Source organism: Notolepis coatsorum, assembly GCF_963971535.1.
Source record: "Notolepis coatsorum genome assembly, chromosome: 16".
NCBI lineage: Eukaryota > Metazoa > Chordata > Actinopteri > Aulopiformes > Paralepididae > Notolepis > Notolepis coatsorum.
In genome coordinates this window covers 95000815-95024916 of record NC_140180.1, presented here as the reverse complement: position 1 = coordinate 95024916, position 24102 = coordinate 95000815, and positions in this window count along the sequence as shown.

Below are 24102 nucleotides of genomic sequence, written 5' to 3'. Positions count from 1 at the left end.
GCATCTTCTTCTCCATACTCATGTCCGCTGGCTCTCAAACGGAAACTGCCTTGCTTGTTTCTGTGAGTTGTTTGACAGCATCGTGGAATTCCTGGAGGTTGATGTAGCTCTTTAGGAAAATGTGTCATCCAGCCACTGCGATATCATGTACCTTGCAGACTTTTTTTTATTATATAACACAGAATAATAATCAACAATAGGCCTAATATTCAGGGATGACAATTAGGCTATATTTGAAATGATGGGGGAGGGGGGCACTGGCCCAGACAAGGTTGAACCACTGCTGTAGACACTGGCCAGGGTTTGAAGTTTGCGGGAAATATCTCCCTATTCCTCCATTCCTTTATTTAAGACATTGAATAGCCCACATCTCCCACCCGTGGAGGTCCACCAGTGTGACTCAGCCAGGCTTATTGACTCTCTACTTTAATTCATCTGTCTTGTTAATAAATGATCATTGATCATGACGACTGAAGTCTTCAGATCAACAAGCCTAACGAAGCTGTACCATCTGTGATGTCACGGGGGGGGGGGGGGGGGGGGATTAATTAATTCGCTTTGATTAATCAATTAGATGTAGTTTTGGAGCCAGGAACACTGCCTACCTAATATACTGCCCAGCTTGTAAGTGTTTTATTCTTGTGTCGAGGCAGGGATGGTGTGTTGCTACACCCGACAAGGTCGGCGTGTTCAATACAAGTGAGGAAAGATGTGGAAAATAAATGAATACAATTTGATTTAGACTAGTTCATTTGCAAGAGAAAAAAAGGGATATTTCACTTTAGTAGACCCTGTCAGAATTCAGCAGTTGTCGAGGTCATCTACTAGTAAGCTAGTGACCACTGTTGTCCCTGTCGTCTGCTGTCAACACCACCATTCCTCCCAGGTGTCAGGCTCCTCTAAATATCATACTTCTGAATTATTAACAAACAATACAACAATATTATTCTGTGTAATGTATTCTTCGGTGTCAGTGGTACTTGTTTGTATGAGCTAATGTTTCCATTTTCAAATGTTTCTCACTAGAGGTGTAATTTGACCCAACTATCAACTTTTCACAGAATGTTAAGAATCTTTCTTCCAACAAGACAGCGCGTAACCATGGTAACCACTCCCCAAATATTATGTAAACAAAAAGTGACAATGAGAAACAATTGTTAACAGGAACTAATCTGTGAAGCTGAAGCTGTAAAGTCAACTGCTTTTCTCAAACGTAATGGTACATTTTGAGTTGTCTAAGATGTGTTGGTACATTTTGAATAGTCTCAGAGGTAATGGTACACATTGAATGAATAGTCTAAGATGTGTTGGTACATTTTGAATTGTCTCAGAGGTGTTGCTACATTTTGAATTGTCTCCACTGATTATCCCCAAGGTGAAATGGCATAATTTACCTTGAATATTATGTGAGTATAATTGTTTAGTGGATTAAAATAAAGCATTTGATGTGTGTGTGTGCGTGTGTGTGTGTGTGTGTGTGTGTGTGTGTGTGTGTGTGTGTGTGTGTGTGTGTGTGTGTGTGTGTGTTCACTATAGCTGAAGGAACATTTCAATCAGCACCATTTGCTGGCTATGCTGTTACATTTGGCCTATACGCCAGAACAAACACACATCGCTTTCTCACAAACACACACACATGCCAGTCCACACATGCATGCATGCACACACACACACACACACACACACACACACACACACACACACACACACACACACACACACACACACACACACACACACACACACACACACACACACACACACACACACACACACACACACACACACACACACACAAACAAACAAACACACAGAAGACAGAGCCTTGGAGAATGTCCTTGAAGGAAACAGAGCAGGCTGCCAGCCAACTGTCTGAGCCACAGTTTCACCAGATTAGCCTCATTTCCACTAAAACAATAGGATGACAGATAGTGGGAGAGAGAGGAGATATAGTGGAAGACAGAGAGGGATATAGATAGAGAGAGAGAGAGAGAGAGAGAGAGAGAGAGAGAGAGAGAGAGAGAGAGAGAGAGAGAGAGAGAGAGAGAGAGAGAGAGAGAGAGAGAGGGCGGCTGGGTAGCGCAGGGTAGATACAAAAAGAGAGAGAGAGAGAGAGAGAGAGAGAGAGAGAGAGAGAGAGAGAGAGAGAGAGAGAGAGAGAGAGAGAGAGAGAGAGGGGTAGAGGGATATAGATGAGAGTGGGAGAGAGAAGACTGAGTGGAATAGATAGAGAGGATGGAAACAAAGGTCAGAAAAAGTGTAGGACATTACTGTTCATTCACTGCACTTAGCATGTCAACACATTTCACACAGAGCTGTTTGTAACTCGCTAGCATGGCCTCTTACCACACACCGGCCGTCATGCCCGTGCATGCACGTCGCGGCACTTTGCGAGCGTCTACCGGCTGCTACGCTGCAATCCTTAATATAAATAAAACGGTAGCCCCACCTCCAGGCACGTGCACACATAGAGCCCAATGGGTGCTTGAGCACCTGCCCCTTTTTTTTTTTTTTTTTTGTTACGCATATAGACTGCCCTTCCAACTGAAAGTGTCAGGATAGAATCTATTAAGAGAGAGAGATGCCCCATATTCCATTGCAGTTTGCACGGCCTCCTCAGCGTGCCTCTCCGCGGACCTATATATTTTATGCATAAGCGTGGGTGGTGATGATGATGATGATGATGAGGATGATGATGATAGAAACCGGTGTGGCCCATACAGTTGAATGCTGGTATTATACTCACTGAGGGACACGAAGAAGTCAAGTCCAATGGGATTTGGGAATCTCAAATACAAATCAGGATTGGAATAAAAAATGCATTTATATTAAACAATACAGAATATACAGCACTTCTTGGGGTCTGTAGGGTAAGCACTTATTCCCTCCCCCCTGAACATTTATGGAGATGTATGGGCCTTTTAAGTCAGTGATAAAAGTGTCTTTCAAGGATAAGTGAGCTCCTGCACTGATTATTATAGTTCAATATTCAATATTTGATCACCAAAACCCCCCAAAAAACATAAAAAGGGCCCCCCCCCCCCCCGCCCGAAAAGGGCCCTTAAAATCGGGTTTGTGCGCTACGCGCGCTCGGTTAAAACACACACAGGTATAGTGCCCTTTTCAGCCTTTGAGCACCTGCCCCTCTAAAGTCCTGTGCACGTCCCTGCCCACCTCTGAACATAATGATGAAAGGAATATGAGAGGAATCTTTTTACTTTAAAAGTGATGGTCTGGATCTTAGATATGATTACGAGAGGTAGACATTAGGGGTGTAACGGTACGCGGATACGTACTGTACCGCCTCAATGTGGTCCTCCGGTACAGTACGCGCTGTGCACCGAGCGATTGCAACGGTATGGAACCTTTTTTTGCGGAACTTAAATCCCCCCGGCCCTAATATAACGTGCACAACTAACCGGATGTTGTTTGTTCATTCCACGCAGCGTGCAGCTACACTGAACGAGAGCTGTAATTCAGCATAGCATATTAGCTTTAGTATGGCGAGTCAATACTAACTGACAAGCCAGAGCCATGTCATTGTTCAACTTTATTGCTAACTTTATCACGCATTTGAAACGGCATCACCCGAATGTGAATATCACTGGTACACGGAAGAAACCTAATGCTAGTGCAAACCCAGCTCCCCGTTGCATTCAAGAAGCATCTCGCTATTAATTCAGACCGGGCCAACGCAATAACAAATGCCATATGTGTTTTTATAGCAGCAGAACTGCGACCATACTCCGTTGTCGAGAACACTGGGTTTAAGCACATGTTAAAAGTAATATAGCCCCGCTACCTAGCACTATGAATTGAAAATGGGGGACCCTGATGTAAACAAGACAAACGTCTTTCTCTGGTCTGCATCCCCTTAACAATTGTGTGTATTGAGCCGTACTGTATTGTACCCATTCTGCAATCTGTTAAATAAAGTTTTCATTCATTCATTCATTCATTCATTCATTCATTCATTCATTCATTCATTCATTCATTCATTCATTCATTCATTCATTCATTCATTCATTCATTCATTCATTCATTCATTCATTCATTCATTCAGCTTGTCCTACTCCCTCTGCCCTCTTACACCGCACATCTCGCACATCCATCGGCCTACCCTCTGCCCTCTTACACCGCACATCTCGCACATCCATCGGCCTATTTTGTCCGATCTGGGCCGATACAATGAAATATATTATATATATCGAATAAGGCCCAGTTATGAATAAACTAAATACATCACATGTGGCCATTTGAAAATATTCCATTCCCTAAATAAATACATTAATTATGCATCTGCAAAGATAGCAAGCTCAAGGCTAATCCCGGCCATTTTCAGACTTTTAGAAATATGTTTTTTTTGTGAAAAGCATTACTAAAACGTCCAGACAAGTTCAAGTTCAAGTTCTTTAATAGTTGTCATACAGAAGTACAGAATACTTTCATACAAAATGCTTCTTACTGTTACGCTCCAGAGACTGTGCTAGACAAGATAGTATCAAATAACATAATAACATAATATAGCATGAATTTAGAAGAAGAAAAATGAGGTCACAGTGTTCGGTATAGACATATGTACAATGTTCTGAGTTACCATATAATATACAATACACAATACTATGCAGTGTACTAATGTACAGTACTATCTAGTGCAAAGCAGAAATGGGATGAGGTACAATTTTAGGTACAATTTACAGTAAGGTGTACGAGTTGTAGTGCAATCCTTCATCCATAAATATAAAGTGTGGGGAGTGGGTGCTACAGTGTGTTTGTTTAAAGTGGGTGTGTGCTATAAAGTGTGTGGAGTGGGTGCTACAGTGTGTTTGTTTAAAGTGAGTGTGTGCGTGTGGATGTGTGTGCTATGTGCGTTTGGTGGTTGTTGTTGTGTAGTGTTCATTCATTGTTCGTTTAGCAGCCTGATGGCCTGGGGATAGAAGCTTCTTCTGAGTCTTTCTGTGCTCGCCTTGAGACTCCGGTATCGCTTGCCTGACCGCAGCAGTTCAAAGAGGCAGTTGTTCGGGTGACTGGAGTCTTTAATGATTCTCTTAGCCTTGCCCTTGCAACGCTTGTAGTAAATGTTCTGGAGGGTGGGGAGCCCCCCTCCAATTGTGCGTTCGGCTGAACGTGTCACTCTTTGTAGTCTGCTTCGGTCTTGTGCAGTGCTATTCCCAAACCAGGAGGTGATGTTGCCGGTCAAGATGCTCTCTATTGTACATGAGTAGAAGTTCTTAAGGATCTTCTGGCTGACTTGGAACTTCCTTAGGCGCCTGAGGAAGTAGAGGCGTTGTCGTGCCTTCTTCACAACACTGTCAATGTGTGTGGTCCATGTCAAGTCCTCGGATATGTAGGCTCCGAGGTACTTAACCCCCGTCGATGCTGAGGGGGCTGTAGTCCTTGACCCCCGACCTCCTGAAGTCCACAATCATCTCCTTTGTTTTGCTGACGTTCAGGGAGAGGCTGTTTTCCTGGCACCATCCCGCCAGGACCTTGACCTCTTCCAGGTAGGCCCTCTCGTCGTTGGCAGAGATCAGGCCCACCACCACTGTGTCGTCAGCAAATTTGATGATTGTATTGCTACTCCGCTGAGCCACACAGTCGTGTGTGTACAGGGAGTAGAGGAGGGGACTCAGAACACAGCCCTGGGGGGCCCCTATGTTGAGGGTGATGGATGAGGAGGTGCAGTTGCCTGCTCTCACCACCTGGGGTCTGCCAGTCAGGAAGTCCAAGACCCACTGGCAGAGGTCATAGCCCAAGCCCAGGTCCCTGAGCTTGGCTATGAGTATGGAGGGGACTATGGTATTGAATGCCGAGCTGTAGTCGATGAATAGCATTCTCACATAGTTCCCCTGCCTCTTGTCCAGGTGTGATGCTGCTGTGTGCAGCACATGGGATATGGCGTCCTCCGTGGACCTGTTGGGGCGGTATGCAAATTGCAGGGGGTCCATGTTGATGGGGAGGGAGGAGCAGATGTAGCCCTTTACTAGCTTCTCAAAGCACTTCATGGCTATGGAGGTGAGAGCTACAGGGCGGTAGTCGTTGAGGCAAGCAGGCTTGGATTTTTTGGGTACAGGGATAATAGTGGACTTCTTCAGGCAGGTGGGGATGACAGCCTGTTCTAAGGACAGGTTAAATATGTCAGTGAATACTGGGGCCAGTTGGTCGGCACAGACTTTTAGGACGCGGCCGGGGATGCCGTCCGGACCTGCTGCCTTCCTGATATTCACTTTTTTAAAGGTCCGCCTCACCTCATGCTCTGTTACCCTGAACACTGCGCCTCCATCAGCAGCCGACCCCCCCCCCCCCCATTGCCGAGGCTTGTGAGCTGGTGTTGTTATTACCAGCATCAAACCTCACGGGAGCATTACAGTCTATCATACAAATGTACAAATGCTATAAGGTGGCTAAAAATACACGATAAACCATACTTTGGTTGTCGTTTCTTGAGCTTGCTTTAGTTAGCCAGCCTTAGCCAACATTAGCTTGGTTGGGGGGCCTATTGCTTATTAACAGCGGAGGAGTGCGCCGAATGCTTCCGCGTTTTCCCTGATTGGCTGCGACACGCCCCGCGGCAGGCGCGGCAACCGCAGAGCGGAGCGGCAGAGCTTGCGGCATTATTTAGCCGTAAACCGCCATGATTCTCATTCGAAGCTTAGCTCACCTGGAAGCGTGGCGGTCCTGCGGTCCTGCGGTCCGTTGGTTTCAAGTTCGAATCCCATCAATTTTCTTTTCTTTTTTTTTAACGTGTATTCTTTCGCCGGTTAAGGTTAGGCATGGTTAAGGTTAAGGTTAAGGTTAGGCATTGTTTCGGAGTTGGTTAAGGTTAGAAAGGTTAAGTTTAGGCGCTGTTAAGGAGCTGGTTAAGGTTAGAGTTTGTCTTAGAGAATGGCAATATTCTTTCTATGGTTAAGGTTAAGGTTAGGCATGGTTAAGGTTAAGGTTAAGGTTAGGCATTGTTTCGGAGTTGGTTAAGGTTAGAAAGGTTAAGTTTAGGCGCTGTTAAGGAGCTGGTTAAGGTTAGAGTTTGTCTTAGAGAATGGCAATATTCTTTCTATGGTTAAGGTTAAGGTTAGGCATGGTTAAGGTTAAGGTTAAGGTTAGGCATTGTTTCGGAGTTGGTTAAGGTTAGAAAGGTTAAGTTTAGGCGCTGTTAAGGAGCTGGTTAAGGTTAGCGTTTGTCTTAGAGAATGGCAATAGACAGCCTATTTCCGCACTGCCGCTCTCTCGCGCTGCCGCGGTCACATGGTCACATTGTCACATTCTTGCACTCCTCCGCTGTTAAAAAGCAACACGCGGCTGGGGGAGTGGACCTGATTGATTGATTGATTGAAAACTTTATTAACAGATTGCAGAATGGGTACAGTACAGTACAGCTCAATACATACAATTGTTAAGGGGATGCAGACCAGAGAAAGACTTTCGTCTTGTTTACATCAGGGTCCCCCATTTTCAATTCATCGTAACATATATGACATACAGATAGACAGTAGACATCTATACATTTATGACATACCAGATTTGCAAATACAGTACTGTTTGTGATACGAAAAGAGTCCAGAAAAGAAGTATATACATTTGACGTAGAAACTGTACATTGGAGGAGGTTGGGTAGGTGGGGGGGGGGGGTACTGTACATTGGAGGTGGTTGGGTGGGTGGGGGGGAGGTTGGGTAGGAGTGGGGGGGAGGTTGGGTAGGAGGGGTGGGTGGGGGACACTGTACAACTGTACAAGCAACACTGTACATTGGAATATTGACAAGACCATACTTGGTCATTTTTACTGTACATTGGAGGGGGTTGTGTTAGGACATTTACATGGGCCAGTTTCGAATTGCAGTCTCCCGTAGGTGTTTTTTGAGAGTGTTTTTGAAAGTGGGTAGTGATTCACATTCCTTTACAGCTTTGGGTAGTGCGTTCCACATTGATGTGGCATAATTGCGAAACGTGTTTAGTCCCTTGTTTGAGCCGAATCTGGGTTTAACATGATTTGTGGAGCTCCCTCTGGTGTTGTGATCGTGGTATTCACTGACCTTTGGGAAGTATTTTGACATGTACATGGGTACCTTGGTCGTGTAGTGTATCTTGTAGACCAGGCCCATTGCAAGTTGCTGTACTCTGTCGTCTACTCTAAGCCATCCTAGGTTGTCAAAGTGGGCAGGGGTGAGGTGGGTTCTAGGAGTAAGGCCAAGCAGTAGTCTGACCAATTTGTTTTGAGATGTTTGTAATTTTGTTTTTAGCGCCTTTGAGGTGCTTTGGTACCATGAGGTGCAAGCATAGTTGTAGTACCCTTGAATGAGTGCTCCTGCCAGAGTCTTCAGGGTATTCTTGTTTACCAGTGAGGAGATCTGGTCATTTGCATAAATTAGGAACAGTAGCGGACCTAGTATGCTTCCTTGTGGAACACCACAGCTTACTGTGAGGGGGGGGGGATTGGAATTCGTAGATTCGATTTTTTTACGCGAGATATTTTTCGACCTGTTCTTATACAATTTTTTCCATGACTTTCGAGATGGAGGTAAGGATAGAGACAGGGCGGTAGTTGCCTGGGTCCTAATTTACTGCCTTTTTTGTGCAGGGGTGTTACTCTCGCAATTTTGAAGTCCTTGGGGACGTGTCCCTGTTTTATGGAGAGGTTTATTATGTGTGTGATGACTGGGGTGATGGCGGCTGCTGAGTCTCTGAGGAATTTGGAGGGGATGTTGTCATGGCCAGTGGCCTTGTTAGGTTGGAGGGCGCTCAGTTTTTTAAGTACCTCATCTGTTGTTACCATTTACAGTTTGAAGTCGTCTTTGTGGACCCCTAGGTTCTTGTAGTATGCTACTATGTGTTCTACCCCATTATGCCCTGAGTGGGAGCGTAGTTTGTTTACCCAGTGTTGTGGCCATGTTTGTGAAGAAACTATTTAAGTAATTGGCTACATCCAGCTTGTCTGTGATGAGCGTGTTGTCCGTCTTTATGTTTATGTTTGAGAATCTGGTTTTTAAGTTTTTTACTGCAGCCTAGTTGGTTATTGAATGCCCAGTCAGACAGCCCACGCTCTGGGTAAAAAATCACTAGAGCTCGGTGATTTTCAAAGTCTTTTTATAAGTGAAAACATCACAAAAAACGTTGCAAAAACATCACAGAAGCACTACAGACTGTCATATAAATGTTAAAATTTTATAATTTTACCAACAATTACGTAGACAATGTACTTACGTCAGTGGCGGCCGCCACTGGGGGGCGCTAGGGCGCCGCCCCCCCTCAGGCCCTGCCCTGGTTATATGAGAGAATAACAAGAATATTTTTTTTTAGTTTTTGTTTTATAGCCCTATAAATAATATAAACATGTTTAAAATGAATAATATTTACTCATTTTAAGTATGTTTGTGTTTCCAATGCACAATATAACGTTAATAAATAAAAATAATAAATACTCGTTTTCTTGAACAGGAAACTCACTTTTTTTTTTTTTTTTTTTTCTCGGCCCGGGCTAGACGCGATAGCGCTCTGAGTGCGCGTCACTGTGTGATCGCTGTATCCGTAGCAGCCAATCAGTGCGTAACGCGTTGTGCGTTGAAATATGACTATTATGTTGGAATCCAGGCGCGATTTGAAGCGGTCTAGGCAGCAGCTTCAAGAATTTCTGTAGCCGCATTTCGCGGAGACGCTCTCTGATTGGCCGACGCCAGTATTTTTTTCCGTAGCAGCATTTCGCGGAGACGATCTCTGATTGGCGAATCCACGTTCTAATGTTCCAATTCTAGCTTATTCTAGGTTGGTGGTAGATAGTTGTTGTTGTTGTGAGATGTAGCTGTTTGTCTTAGAGCGTGACTGCAAGTTCTTTAGACGGTTAAGCTTAGGCACTCTTTCAAAGTTGGTTAAGGTTAGAGTTTGTCTTAGAGCATGGCGATAGAAATAGAACGCCAGGTAGTTTGCAGTCTGTTCGACGCGGAAATGGACAAAGAAATCAAACTACTTGTTGTGTGGTGCTAACTGCTAACAGCTGACAAGCTATATGGCAGTCTGGACAGTGACTGGATATACATCATCAACAGCGGATTATACACTTTATCAAGAACAGTCTGGGGAGTCGGGACAACAGTGAGTGGTGGACCACGTAAACAGTGAGTTAATTTGGTCTCTCTCTCGCTCTCTCTCTCTCTCGCTCTCTCTCTCTCTCCACTCTCTCTCTCTCTCTCTCGCTCTCTCTCTCTCTCTCTCTCTCTCTCTCTCTCTCTCTCCCTCTCTCTCGCTCTCTCTCTCTCTCTCTCTCTCTCTCTCTCTCTCTCTCTCTCTCTCTCTCCTCGCTCTCTCTCTCTCTCTCTCTCTCTCTCTCTCTCTCTCTCTCTCTCTCTCTCGCTCTCTCTCTCTCTATCTCTCTCTCATTTCGCCGCGGGTAGAGCATAACCACTCAGACAATGAATGGTAACTTGTTTAAAATGACAATATATACAGATGTGTTTCTTATTGAATCGATCTGAGAGAGAGAGAGAGAGAGAGAGAGAGAGAGAGAGAGAGAGAGAGAGAGAGAGAGAGAGAGAGAGAGAGGGAGAGAGAGAGAGGGAGAGAGAGGGAGAGAGAGAGAGAGAGCGAGAGAGAGAGAGAGAGCTGTGCGTGTTTGTGTTGGGCTATTGGAAACGTGGTTGCATTTGACTGACTGTGATCATATATTGATCGATGGCAATGGTGATAATATTCGCCAATGCGTGCCTTGTACATGTTTGCAAAATGTTTGGTATAGCGCCCCTAGTGGCGAAGCATCCACGAGCCGCCACTGACTTACGTCGTCGTTTGAAACTGCATGAAAGAACTTATTTGCTGGCAAATTTTTTTTCATAGACCGAGCGCTCTGGATCAAATTGGCAAAAGGTCAGTCTGTCACTCCAACAGCTTTTATATAGACCATGTAGCGTCATGCGGAGTGATACTCCTGTCGAATCACCTAACAGAAGCCCTTTAAAATAAAATAAAAAAAATTCTCGATCCGCGGAAAACCCACAGCGCTGTGTTCAATCGCTTAACATGGGAATTTCCACACCACCCATGGTCCCGTCGGAAAAAACGGTCCATATAGACTCAGGAATCTAGACTGTAAATACTATGTTTACATAATATTTGGAAACCACTGTCATTTTTGTCAAACGTTATACACACGTTTCAAGTTCCAAGTTTGTTTATTATTAGTCACAACAAAATACAGAATACTTTATGATGAAATGCTTGTTTCTGTATGAGCCCCTGAAAGTGTGCTACATACAGTGAAAAGAAAGTAAGTACAAAAAAGTTATTAAGAAGTAAGTAAAAAGTAAGTAAAGTCAATATACATATACAATATACAATACAGAGTAAAATGAGTAACAATGCAGAGGTACAAAACGTAGGGTAGGGTGCAAATCAGGTATGAATGTAGTGCAAATCTCTTTAATAATAGATAAATATAAAGTGTCTAAAGTGAGTAAAGTGAGTGGTAAGGTGAGTGTTTGTTTAAAGTGAGTGTGTACATGTGGATGTGTGTGCAGTGTGTGTAGTAGATCAGTGGTTCCCAAAGTCGGGGTCGCGACCCAAAGGTGGGCCGCGAGCAGCCACGGGAGGGCCGCGAGATGATTAAAAAAAGAAAAAAAGAAAAAGAAAAAAGAAAGTAAAAATAAAAACGTTTTCTTTTTTTTTCTCAGGCCACTGAACTTAGAAGCAGGCCAGGACAGTGTTTCTAGTTGTATTCTAAAATTATATTCTATTGTATTCTAAAATGTGACTATATGGTTTTATATTAACTTAATAAATAAACAAAAACGAAAAATCTACTTATTTCAACGAACATTTCAAACTAAATAACAGATTATGCACATAAAACGCTGAAAACAACCGAAGCAACAATAGTATTTTAATGAGGCTATTATTATCATTATTATTTTGCAACAAGTTAGCCCTCTCATAAATAGCACATATAAATGAATAACTAACTTGAACTAACTTAATAGGATTGAAGTGATATTTGGCTTAAAAAATCGGTCACCTGGCAAAAAAAAAAAAAAAAAAAAAGCCTGACGATGTGCATTGGGCCGCGGCTCTCTGACGCCTTATTTTCTGGGTCCCGGCCTGAAAAGTTTGGGAACCCCTGTAGTAGATGATGGGTTTGTGCAGAAAACCATTCTGTGTGTGAGCTGAGATCCTCCACTACGTGCACCAGCAGCTATGGAGCAGCTGCTGGCAGTTCCTCCAGGCGTCACTCCAACACTGCCTCTAGGTATGTAGATTCACACTGAGCTGCTCGAGCAATCAAGGTTTCCAGTTGCAAACGCATATTCTAGTGTAGAAAGACGACGCCTTCTTCCATCATTTTGGTAATTCTACCACTGGGTGCTGTTTGTACCAACAACCTCCAGCGATTTGCAATTGAAACAGCTGTGCTGATGTAATTAGCGTAATTAGCATTTGCGATTGAAAAGTCACTACACCAGGTGCTCTGCGGTGCTGATATCAAGGTGTGCGTTTCCATCTGGAGACGACTGAATGCCTCGGTAGACGTGCCGAGGGATAGAACCCCAGTGCAGAGGGTCTCAGCGCACACTCACTTTAATCACGCATCAGGGGGGGGGATTCCATACCCAAAGTCATTTGTGATTTATTGTAATGTATACTTATAGCATTCAGAAGTTTCTTACTCAATAAAAAAAAATAACGTTGAGTGCTAATTAAATTTAAAAAAAAGAGTATAACAGAGAGAATAACAGAGGTTGGAACACACTGAAATAAAAGTTTTGTGTACTCACATTTCTGTTTCCTGGTTGCCAGATGCCTGTTTTTAAGTTCCAGCTGAGAGGTAGGAGCTTGGAAACATAATGGTTCCATATAGCCTGAAGTCGTATTACAGGTCCAAAGTTTATAAGAATCCCACGGAAAATGTGTGTTTCACAAAGGTTTTTGTAATGTGTGTACCAGCGTTAATTCGGCATGATTATCCAAAATGGCTGGCCACTGCCATACATTTGAGTATAGTATCTTGAATTTTGTGTAAATTGTTCAGCACTTTGTCAACTGCTGTTGTTTAAAATGTGCCTAGGCACAGCGTTGTGTACCGGTACCGCACCGAGATGACACTGTTGTATATTTGCCAGAGCTTGATTAGCTTGTTGCATCATACAGCATGAACCAAATGTAGACACCTGAATATGTCTAACAATAATTCAATGTGTCTAACCTAATTCATTTTACTCTACTGTGTTCAGGATAACGTTGTGTAAACTCACCTCCTAATATTGACATTTAATAGTGGGATATGATACTGGACTGCCACCAGGGGGATCTGGTGTGACGTTGGGCAAGAGAGACAACAGGTGAAGAAGGGCTGGCTGAAGGCAGAACTCAGCCAACGGGCGAGCGGACTCGTAGAGCCGGAGCTCTAGACACTAAGGACACGCGAGATATGACCCCCGTCACGGGGCGGGTTAGTAATGTCGTATGCGATAGCTTAGCTTCTAGTTAATGCTAAAGAGACATTGTGAACAAAGAAGCAGACGTGCTACTGCCAAAGAGTGCTGTAGATATTGCACACGTTGCGTTCTAGTTAAAGTATAAGCGACAGGACAGGGGGTCGTCCTGACCCACAGTTTAGCTTCAGTTAGGCCTAGCACCACAGTTTAGCCCGCGTGTCGCTCCACCTCCCCAGCCCAGCAACGGATCCCTCAACGGACGTCGCCGGACTACACCCACCTCCAGCCGCCACCTGCCTAAGGTCAACCCAGCCCGCCTCTGCCTGTCACAGGTGACAAGCACGGGACCGTTCGACGGCCATCTCGCAACACGGACATTCATTGCGGGAGCAGGCCAGCACTCGGTTGGTACACTCAAGCCAGGTACCAGCATGCCCTCTAAGGGCGAAGAGAATAGATACTTTGAACTGGCACGTGTACCAGTGATTAGGGGCCCCCCGACGTTTGTTATTTTGGGGAATGCCGGCTTAGACAGGCTTTTTGTTTCAACTGTGGGCCCACTGTATTTTCTGGTTACATGTGTTGTGCGGTTAATTTGTGCAGACAGCACGTGTGGATAATAATAATCTTTCCCATCGAATAGCTGGCGGAGCTAGCCAGTACCCTCTCTCTCTCTACCTACGGGTGAATGAAAAGTGTCTTAACCCTTACAGGGACCTGTTTCATTACAGTAGAGTGTGCGATCTAAGTGCCATGCATTGTGCCTTGTATTGACTGCATGATAACTTATATAAAAGAGAGGCGTACAAATGGGAGCACTATGTTCGTGTCTGTTAATGAGCATTCTGTTTAACCCCTTCCTTTCTGGCTAATGCTCATTATTGTTTAACCCCTTCTTACCCACGGCCTATACATCATTGGGACAGGTCTCTGCTCATCAGCAAGGAAAGGTACTGCTTTGGGGAGAAAGTATATCATCTATCACTACTGCCACCAGGTGTGGGAGGGTGCGGGAAGTATTAGGAGAAGGGTGGGTGTGTGCGGAATTACTGCGAGTCGCCCTGGAGGGCAAGAAGGACCAGCGCACCACCCCTAGGTTAGTCAATCCTAGGCCCCATCCACTCCCTCTGCTAAAGCTCCACTCTAATACTCCTGCACTACAGTCGGGGACTCAGCCGGACTCAGATCTGCTGCATTCATCTACTCTCATAAAGTAGGGATAATCCACCCTGCTACACAAACACAGTTACAACCCTACAGCATGAACAGGAATTACTAGTCATCTGTTTACAAGCAGAGGTAGTATTTAGTAATAGTGCCATCAAGTGGTGAAAGTGATGTATTACGACAGACAACCCGACAGACGAGGGGTTCAGGAGATTGAGCAGTCGTCCGGTAATCATAAAAGGTTCCAGGTTCCTCCCGGTAGCACGTCAAAAGTGTCCTTGAGCAAGACCACTAACTTCTCCTGCTGAGCCTCTACGTGGATGTGTGTGTGTGTGTGTGTGTGTGTGTGTGTGTGTGTGTGTATGTCAAGTCAAGTCAAGAGTTTTATTTGTCACGGCATACAAGTATACAATGAAATGCGGGTGGTCTTGCCCGCAACGATGTGCAATACAGTGGTACAACATGTAATAGAATCCAATAAAAAACAACATTGTGCAATAAACAGGTAACAGGTAACAGGTAACATGGTGGGACATCTCGGTATCTGTACATAGTTATTTACAGGGCATATAGGACATGCTAGGTAGCTTAGGTAGTGCAATACACTGTTACTGTTGTTATCCTAATTTAAAGTGACCTTTCCTTTTTGGTGTGGGCGTGTGCGGCATGAGTGTGTGTCTGCTCATGTTAAAGTGTTAAAGTGGCTGCTAGTGTGTGAGCGTGCACAGCATGCGTGTCGTGTGTGTGCTCATGTGTGCTTGTGTGTGGATAGATCAGTGTTCTGTGGCACTCAGTGTTCATTGTTCAAGGCTCTGATGGCCTGGGGGAAGAAGCTGAGCCTAAGCCTCTCTGTCCTAGTAGCTGGGGTTCGCAGGCGTCTGCCTGACCTCAGCAGCTGGAACAGGCTGTTATTGGGGTGGTGGATGTATTTCATTATTCTGCAGGCTCTGGATTTGCACCTCTTGTTGTATAGAACCTGCAGGGGGGGTAGTGCAATACCCGTGGTACGCTCGGCTGAGCGCACCACTCTCTGTAGGGCCTTCTTGTCCTGAGCCGTGCTGTTTCCATACCAGGCAGTGATGTTTCCAGTCAAGATGCTCTCTACAGCTCCGGAGTAGAAGGACTGGAGTATCTTCCCCGATACTCTGAACTTCCTTAACTGTCTCAGGTGGTAGAGGCGCTGCTTCGCCTTTTTTACGACTGTGTCTATGTGTGTTGACCATGTCAGATCCTCTGAGATGTGGACCCCCAGGTACTTAAAGCTGCTCACCCTGTCCACGGTAGCCCCGTTTATCATCAGTGGTGTGTGTGTCTCCTGCTGTCCTCTCCTATAATCCACGATCAGCTCCTTGGTTTTACCAATGTTCAGGAGCAGGCTGTTGTCCTGGCACCAGCGTTCCAGTACCTCAACCTCCTCCCAGTAGGCCTTCTCGTCGTTGTCCGAGATCAGCCCCACCACCACTGTGTCGTCTGCAAACTTCACTATGGAGTTGGAGCTGAACTTGGCCACACAATCGTGTGTGTAGAGTGAGTACAGCAGGGGGACCCGATGCTCAGGGTGATGGTGTTGGAGGTCTGACCCCCCACCCTGACCGCCTGGGGTCTTTCACTCAGAAAGTCCAGTACCCAGGCGCTCAGGGCGGAGCTCAGACCCAGCTCGATCAGCTTGTCCACCAGTCTGGTGGGGACTATGGTGTTGAACGCTGAGCTGTAGTCAATGAACAACAGTCTCACATAGCCCCCCTTCTGACGGTCAAGGTGAGAGAGGGTGCTGTGCAGTACCTGGGAGACCGCGTCGTCAGTGGACCTGTTTGTCCTGTATGCAAATTGCATAGGGTCCATATCACTGGGGAGGGAGGCACAAATGTGGTCCTTGACCAGCCTCTCGAAACATTTCATGACCACAGAGGTGAGTGCCACCGGTCTGTAGTCATTGAGACATGTTGGGGAGGGTTTCTTCGGTACAGGGATGATGGTAGACATCTTGAAGCAGGCAGGGACCACTGACTCCGCCAGGGATTGATTAAATATGGCGGTGAAAACCGGGGCTAGCTGGTTGGCACAGGACTTAAGTATGCGTCCTGTTATACCATCTGGGCCTGCCGCTTTACTGGTGTTCACCTGCATAAATGCTCTTGTCACACTGTGTTCCGACAACGAGAGAGCCCCCCCGCCCCCCCGCGGTTGCCCCCCCCCTCCACAACAGCTGGCGCGCCAGTGACGTCACTAGCCGGAGAGCTAGCAGCGCCACTGTCTACACCAAACCGAGCGTAGAAAGAGTTGAGCTTGTCCGCGAGAGAGGCGTCGTCGCTCCCCATTGAGGGGGCGCTGACTTTGTAGTCAGTTATTGTCTTCAGTCCCCGCCATAAGCCTCTTGTGTCGTTTTGTGCCATTTGTGTCTCCAGTTTATCAGCATATGTCCTCTTAGCAAGTTTAACAGACTTGCGCAGAGTATAGACTGAAGCCTTATACTCCTCCATGTTTCCTGACTCTCTGCCCAGGTTGTAAGCAGTGGTGCGCGAGTTCAGAGCTGCTCTAATAGTACTGTCCACCCACGGTTTCTGGTTTGGGAAAACCTGCACCTTTTTCGTGGGGACAATACTATCAGCTATTGTTGTTATATAGCTCACCACGGTGTCTGCGAGCTCGCTGACGTCACTGGCGCTACCTTGGAACATATTCCAATCCGTGTCTGCGAGCACGTCCTGGAGCGTGGCCTCTGATTCGTCAGTCAATTTTTTTGTCTCACGTGACACGACGGCGTCACGTGATTTTTGTTTGTAGGCAGGGAATAACAAGATGGAGTCGTGATCGCTCGAGCTTGTAGACCCCGTCAATGGCGGAGCCGCTACCGCTTTGTAGCCGGCTCTGAACGGGGTATAACAGTGGTCTAGCGTGTTCCTCCCTCTTGTGGAGCAGGCGATGTGCTGAAAAAAGGACGGCATCACTTTCTTCAGATTCGCCTGGTTGAAATCGCCAGCCACGATCGTCGCCGCGTCTGGGTGTTTGATCTGGTGTTTATTGAGGTGGTCATGTAGTTCCACCAGTGCTTTGCCAGTATTCGCCTGTGGAGGGATATATACGGCGGTCATGATGACTGCGGTAAACTCCTGTATGTGTGTTTGTGTGTGTGTGTGTGTGTGTGTGTGTGTGTGTGTGTGTGTGTGTGTGTGTGTGTGTGTGTGTGTGTGTGTGTGTGTGTGTGTGTGTGTGTGTGTGTGTGTGTGTGTGTGTGAATGTGTGAGTGAACGTGTGAGTGAACGTGTGAACGGGAGGTGAGAAGTTGTCAAAGTGCTTTGGATAAAAGCGCCCTATAAATGAAGTCCATTTTTACCATTTCCAAGGGGAGGAACGGAGAGTGTTAAAATCTAAAAGTACTTAAAGATGAATTCTGGGGGATGAAAGGAGAGTGTGATACACACTATCCCTGGCAACTGGAGGGCCGTGCTGTTTTTATTCTTGTTTTCTCCGAGGCAGAGAACGGAGTCCGTCTTGAAGAAATAGAAACTACAGGATGGAGACGTTTGAGACATTTTGAGAACAGCCCGTTTGACAATCTGAGACACCAAAAACATAAACGGCGTGTTAAGGAAACTTCTGCAGATTTTTTTCTAGTGCAATACACAGCAGAGCACATGGACCATCGACATGTCTGGGAACCAACGCTCTTCTATGTGTACAGTAGTCTCCGGTTCCAAACACATCTTTTGGTGTAGAGAGATGAATGGTGCTGACCCTGACCGAGAGACTGACCGAGAGACTGACCGAGAGACTGACAGAGAGACTGACGAGAGACTGACAGAGAGGCTGACAGAGAGACTGACAGAGAGACTGACAGAGAGGCTGACAGAGAGACTGACAGAGAGACTGACAGAGAGACTGACCGAGAGACTGACAGAGAGACTGACAGAGAGGCTGACAGAGAGACTGACAGAGAGACTGACCATGACAGAGAGGCTGACAGAGAGACTGACAGAGAGACTGACAGAGAGACTGACCCTGACAGATAGACTGACAGAGAGACTGACAGAGAGACTGACAGAGAGACTGACAGAGAGACTGACAGAGAGACTGACTGAGAGACTGACTGAGAGACTGACAGAGAGGCTGACAGAGAGACTGACAGAGAGACTGACGAGAGGCTGACAGAGAGGCTGACAGAGAGACTGACAGAGAGACTGATAGAGAGACTGACAGAGAGACTGACAGAGAGACTGACAGAGAGGCTGACAGAGAGGCTGACAGAGAGACTGATAGAGAGACTGACAGAGAGACTGACAGAGAGACTAACAGAGAGACTGACAGAAAGGCTGACAGAGAGACTGACAGAGAGGCTGACTGAGAGACTGACAGAGAGACTGACAGAGAGACTGACAGAGAGACTGACAGAGAGACTGACCCTGACAGAGAGACTGACAGAGAGACTGACAGAGAGACTAACAGAGAGACTGACAGAAAGGCTGACAGAGAGACTGACAGAGAGACTGACAGAGAGACTGACAGAGAGACTAACAGAGAGACTGACAGAAAGGCTGACAGAGAGGCTGATAGAGAGACTGACAGAGAGACTAACAGAGAGACTGACAGAGAGGCTGACAGAGAGGCTGACAGAGAGACTGACAGAGAGACTGACTGAGAGGCTGATAGAGAGACTGACAGAGAGACTGACGAGAGGCTGACAGAGAGACTGACTGAGAGACTGACAGAGAGACTGACAGAGAGACTGACAGAGAGACTGACAGAGAGACTGACAGAGAGACTGACAGAGAGACTGACAGAGAGGCTGACTGAGAGACTGACAGAGAGACTGACAGAGAGACTGACAGAGAGACTGACAGAGAGACTGACCCTGACAGAGAGACTGACAGAGAGACTGACAGAGAGACTGACAGAGAGACTGATAGAGAGACTGACAGAGAGACTGACAGAGAGACTGACAGAGAGACTGATAGAGAGACTGACAGAGAGACTGACAGAGAGACTGACAGAGAGGCTGACAGAGAGGCTGACAGAGAGACTGACAGAGAGGCTGACAGAGAGACTGACAGAGAGACTGACAGAGAGGCTGACAGAGAGGCTGACAGAGAGACTGACAGAGAGGCTGACTGAGAGGCTGACAGAGAGACTGATGGAGAGACTGACAGAGAGGCTGACAGAGAGGCTGATAGAGAGACTGACAGAGAGACTGACTGAGAGGCTGACAGAGAGACTGACAGAGAGACTGACAGAGAGACTGACAGAGAGACTGACAGAGAGACTGACCGAGAGACTGACAGAGAGACTGACAGAGAGGCTGACAGAGAGACTGACAGAGAGACTGACAGAGAGACTGACCATGACAGAGAGGCTGACAGAGAGACTGACAGAGAGACTGACAGAGAGACTGACTGATAGGCTGACAGAGAGACTGACAGAGAGGCTGACAGAGAGACTGACAGAGAGACTGACAGAGAGACTGACAGAGAGACTGACAGAGAGACTGACAGAGAGACTGACAGAGAGACTGACAGAGAGGCTGACAGAGAGACTGACAGAGAGACTGATAGAGAGACTGACAGAGAGACTGATAGAGAGACTGATAGAGAGACTGATAGAGAGACTGACTGAGAGACTGACAGAGAGACTGACAGAGAGACTGATAGAGAGACTGACAGAGAGACTGACAGAGAGGCTGACAGAGAGACTGACAGAGAGGCTGACAGAGAGACTGATAGAGAGACTGACAGAGAGACTGACAGAGAGACTGACAGAGACTACACCCACCTCCAGCCGCCACCTGCCTAAGGTCAACCCAGCCCGCCTCTGCCTGTCACAGGTGACAAGCACGGGACCGTTCGACGGCCATCTCGCAACACGGACATTCATTGCGGGAGCAGGCCAGCACTCGGTTGGTACACTCAAGCCAGGTACCAGCATGCCCTCTAAGGGCGAAGAGAATAGATACTTTGAACTGGCACGTGTACCAGTGATTAGGGGCCCCCCGACGTTTGTTATTTTGGGGAATGCCGGCTTAGACAGGCTTTTTGTTTCAACTGTGGGCCCACTGTATTTTCTGGTTACATGTGTTGTGCGGTTAATTTGTGCAGACAGCACGTGTGGATAATAATAATCTTTCCCATCGAATAGCTGGCGGAGCTAGCCAGTACCCTCTCTCTCTCTACCTACGGGTGAATGAAAAGTGTCTTAACCCTTACAGGGACCTGTTTCATTACAGTAGAGTGTGCGATCTAAGTGCCATGCATTGTGCCTTGTATTGACTGCATGATAACTTATATAAAAGAGAGGCGTACAAATGGGAGCACTATGTTCGTGTCTGTTAATGAGCATTCTGTTTAACCCCTTCCTTTCTGGCTAATGCTCATTATTGTTTAACCCCTTCTTACCCACGGCCTATACATCATTGGGACAGGTCTCTGCTCATCAGCAAGGAAAGGTACTGCTTTGGGGAGAAAGTATATCATCTATCACTACTGCCACCAGGTGTGGGAGGGTGCGGGAAGTATTAGGAGAAGGGTGGGTGTGTGCGGAATTACTGCGAGTCGCCCTGGAGGGCAAGAAGGACCAGCGCACCACCCCTAGGTTAGTCAATCCTAGGCCCCATCCACTCCCTCTGCTAAAGCTCCACTCTAATACTCCTGCACTACAGTCGGGGACTCAGCCGGACTCAGATCTGCTGCATTCATCTACTCTCATAAAGTAGGGATAATCCACCCTGCTACACAAACACAGTTACAACCCTACAGCATGAACAGGAATTACTAGTCATCTGTTTACAAGCAGAGGTAGTATTTAGTAATAGTGCCATCAAGTGGTGAAAGTGATGTATTACGACAGACAACCCGACAGACGAGGGGTTCAGGAGATTGAGCAGTCGTCCGGTAATCATAAAAGGTTCCAGGTTCCTCCCGGTAGCACGTCAAAAGTGTCCTTGAGCAAGACCACTAACTTCTCCTGCTGAGCCTCTACGTGGATGTGTGTGTGTGTGTGTGTGTGTGTGTGTGTGTGTGTGTGTATGTCAAGTCAAGTCAAGAGTTTTATTTGTCACGGCATACAAGTATACAATGAAATGCGGGTGGTCTTGCCCGCAACGATGTGCAATACAGTGGTACAACATGTAATAGAATCCAATAAAAAACAACATTGTGCAATAAACAGGTAACAGGTAACAGGTAACATGGTGGGACATCTCGGTATCTGTACATAGTTATTTACAGGGCATATAGGACATGCTAGGTAGCTTAGGTAGTGCAATACACTGTTACTGTTGTTATCCTAATTTAAAGTGACCTTTCCTTTTTGGTGTGGGCGTGTGCGGCATGAGTGTGTGTCTGCTCATGTTAAAGTGTTAAAGTGGCTGCTAGTGTGTGAGCGTGCACAGCATGCGTGTCGTGTGTGTGCTCATGTGTGCTTGTGTGTGGATAGATCAGTGTTCTGTGGCACTCAGTGTTCATTGTTCAAGGCTCTGATGGCCTGGGGGAAGAAGCTGAGCCTAAGCCTCTCTGTCCTAGTAGCTGGGGTTCGCAGGCGTCTGCCTGACCTCAGCAGCTGGAACAGGCTGTTATTGGGGTGGTGGATGTATTTCATTATTCTGCAGGCTCTGGATTTGCACCTCTTGTTGTATAGAACCTGCAGGGGGGGTAGTGCAATACCCGTGGTACGCTCGGCTGAGCGCACCACTCTCTGTAGGGCCTTCTTGTCCTGAGCCGTGCTGTTTCCATACCAGGCAGTGATGTTTCCAGTCAAGATGCTCTCTACAGCTCCGGAGTAGAAGGACTGGAGTATCTTCCCCGATACTCTGAACTTCCTTAACTGTCTCAGGTGGTAGAGGCGCTGCTTCGCCTTTTTTACGACTGTGTCTATGTGTGTTGACCATGTCAGATCCTCTGAGATGTGGACCCCCAGGTACTTAAAGCTGCTCACCCTGTCCACGGTAGCCCCGTTTATCATCAGTGGTGTGTGTGTCTCCTGCTGTCCTCTCCTATAATCCACGATCAGCTCCTTGGTTTTACCAATGTTCAGGAGCAGGCTGTTGTCCTGGCACCAGCGTTCCAGTACCTCAACCTCCTCCCAGTAGGCCTTCTCGTCGTTGTCCGAGATCAGCCCCACCACCACTGTGTCGTCTGCAAACTTCACTATGGAGTTGGAGCTGAACTTGGCCACACAATCGTGTGTGTAGAGTGAGTACAGCAGGGGGACCCGATGCTCAGGGTGATGGTGTTGGAGGTCTGACCCCCCACCCTGACCGCCTGGGGTCTTTCACTCAGAAAGTCCAGTACCCAGGCGCTCAGGGCGGAGCTCAGACCCAGCTCGATCAGCTTGTCCACCAGTCTGGTGGGGACTATGGTGTTGAACGCTGAGCTGTAGTCAATGAACAACAGTCTCACATAGCCCCCCTTCTGACGGTCAAGGTGAGAGAGGGTGCTGTGCAGTACCTGGGAGACCGCGTCGTCAGTGGACCTGTTTGTCCTGTATGCAAATTGCATAGGGTCCATATCACTGGGGAGGGAGGCACAAATGTGGTCCTTGACCAGCCTCTCGAAACATTTCATGACCACAGAGGTGAGTGCCACCGGTCTGTAGTCATTGAGACATGTTGGGGAGGGTTTCTTCGGTACAGGGATGATGGTAGACATCTTGAAGCAGGCAGGGACCACTGACTCCGCCAGGGATTGATTAAATATGGCGGTGAAAACCGGGGCTAGCTGGTTGGCACAGGACTTAAGTATGCGTCCTGTTATACCATCTGGGCCTGCCGCTTTACTGGTGTTCACCTGCATAAATGCTCTTGTCACACTGTGTTCCGACAACGAGAGAGCCCCCCCGCCCCCCCGCGGTTGCCCCCCCCCTCCACAACAGCTGGCGCGCCAGTGACGTCACTAGCCGGAGAGCTAGCAGCGCCACTGTCTACACCAAACCGAGCGTAGAAAGAGTTGAGCTTGTCCGCGAGAGAGGCGTCGTCGCTCCCCATTGAGGGGGCGCTGACTTTGTAGTCAGTTATTGTCTTCAGTCCCCGCCATAAGCCTCTTGTGTCGTTTTGTGCCATTTGTGTCTCCAGTTTATCAGCATATGTCCTCTTAGCAAGTTTAACAGACTTGCGCAGAGTATAGACTGAAGCCTTATACTCCTCCATGTTTCCTGACTCTCTGCCCAGGTTGTAAGCAGTGGTGCGCGAGTTCAGAGCTGCTCTAATAGTACTGTCCACCCACGGTTTCTGGTTTGGGAAAACCTGCACCTTTTTCGTGGGGACAATACTATCAGCTATTGTTGTTATATAGCTCACCACGGTGTCTGCGAGCTCGCTGACGTCACTGGCGCTACCTTGGAACATATTCCAATCCGTGTCTGCGAGCACGTCCTGGAGCGTGGCCTCTGATTCGTCAGTCAATTTTTTTGTCTCACGTGACACGACGGCGTCACGTGATTTTTGTTTGTAGGCAGGGAATAACAAGATGGAGTCGTGATCGCTCGAGCTTGTAGACCCCGTCAATGGCGGAGCCGCTACCGCTTTGTAGCCGGCTCTGAAC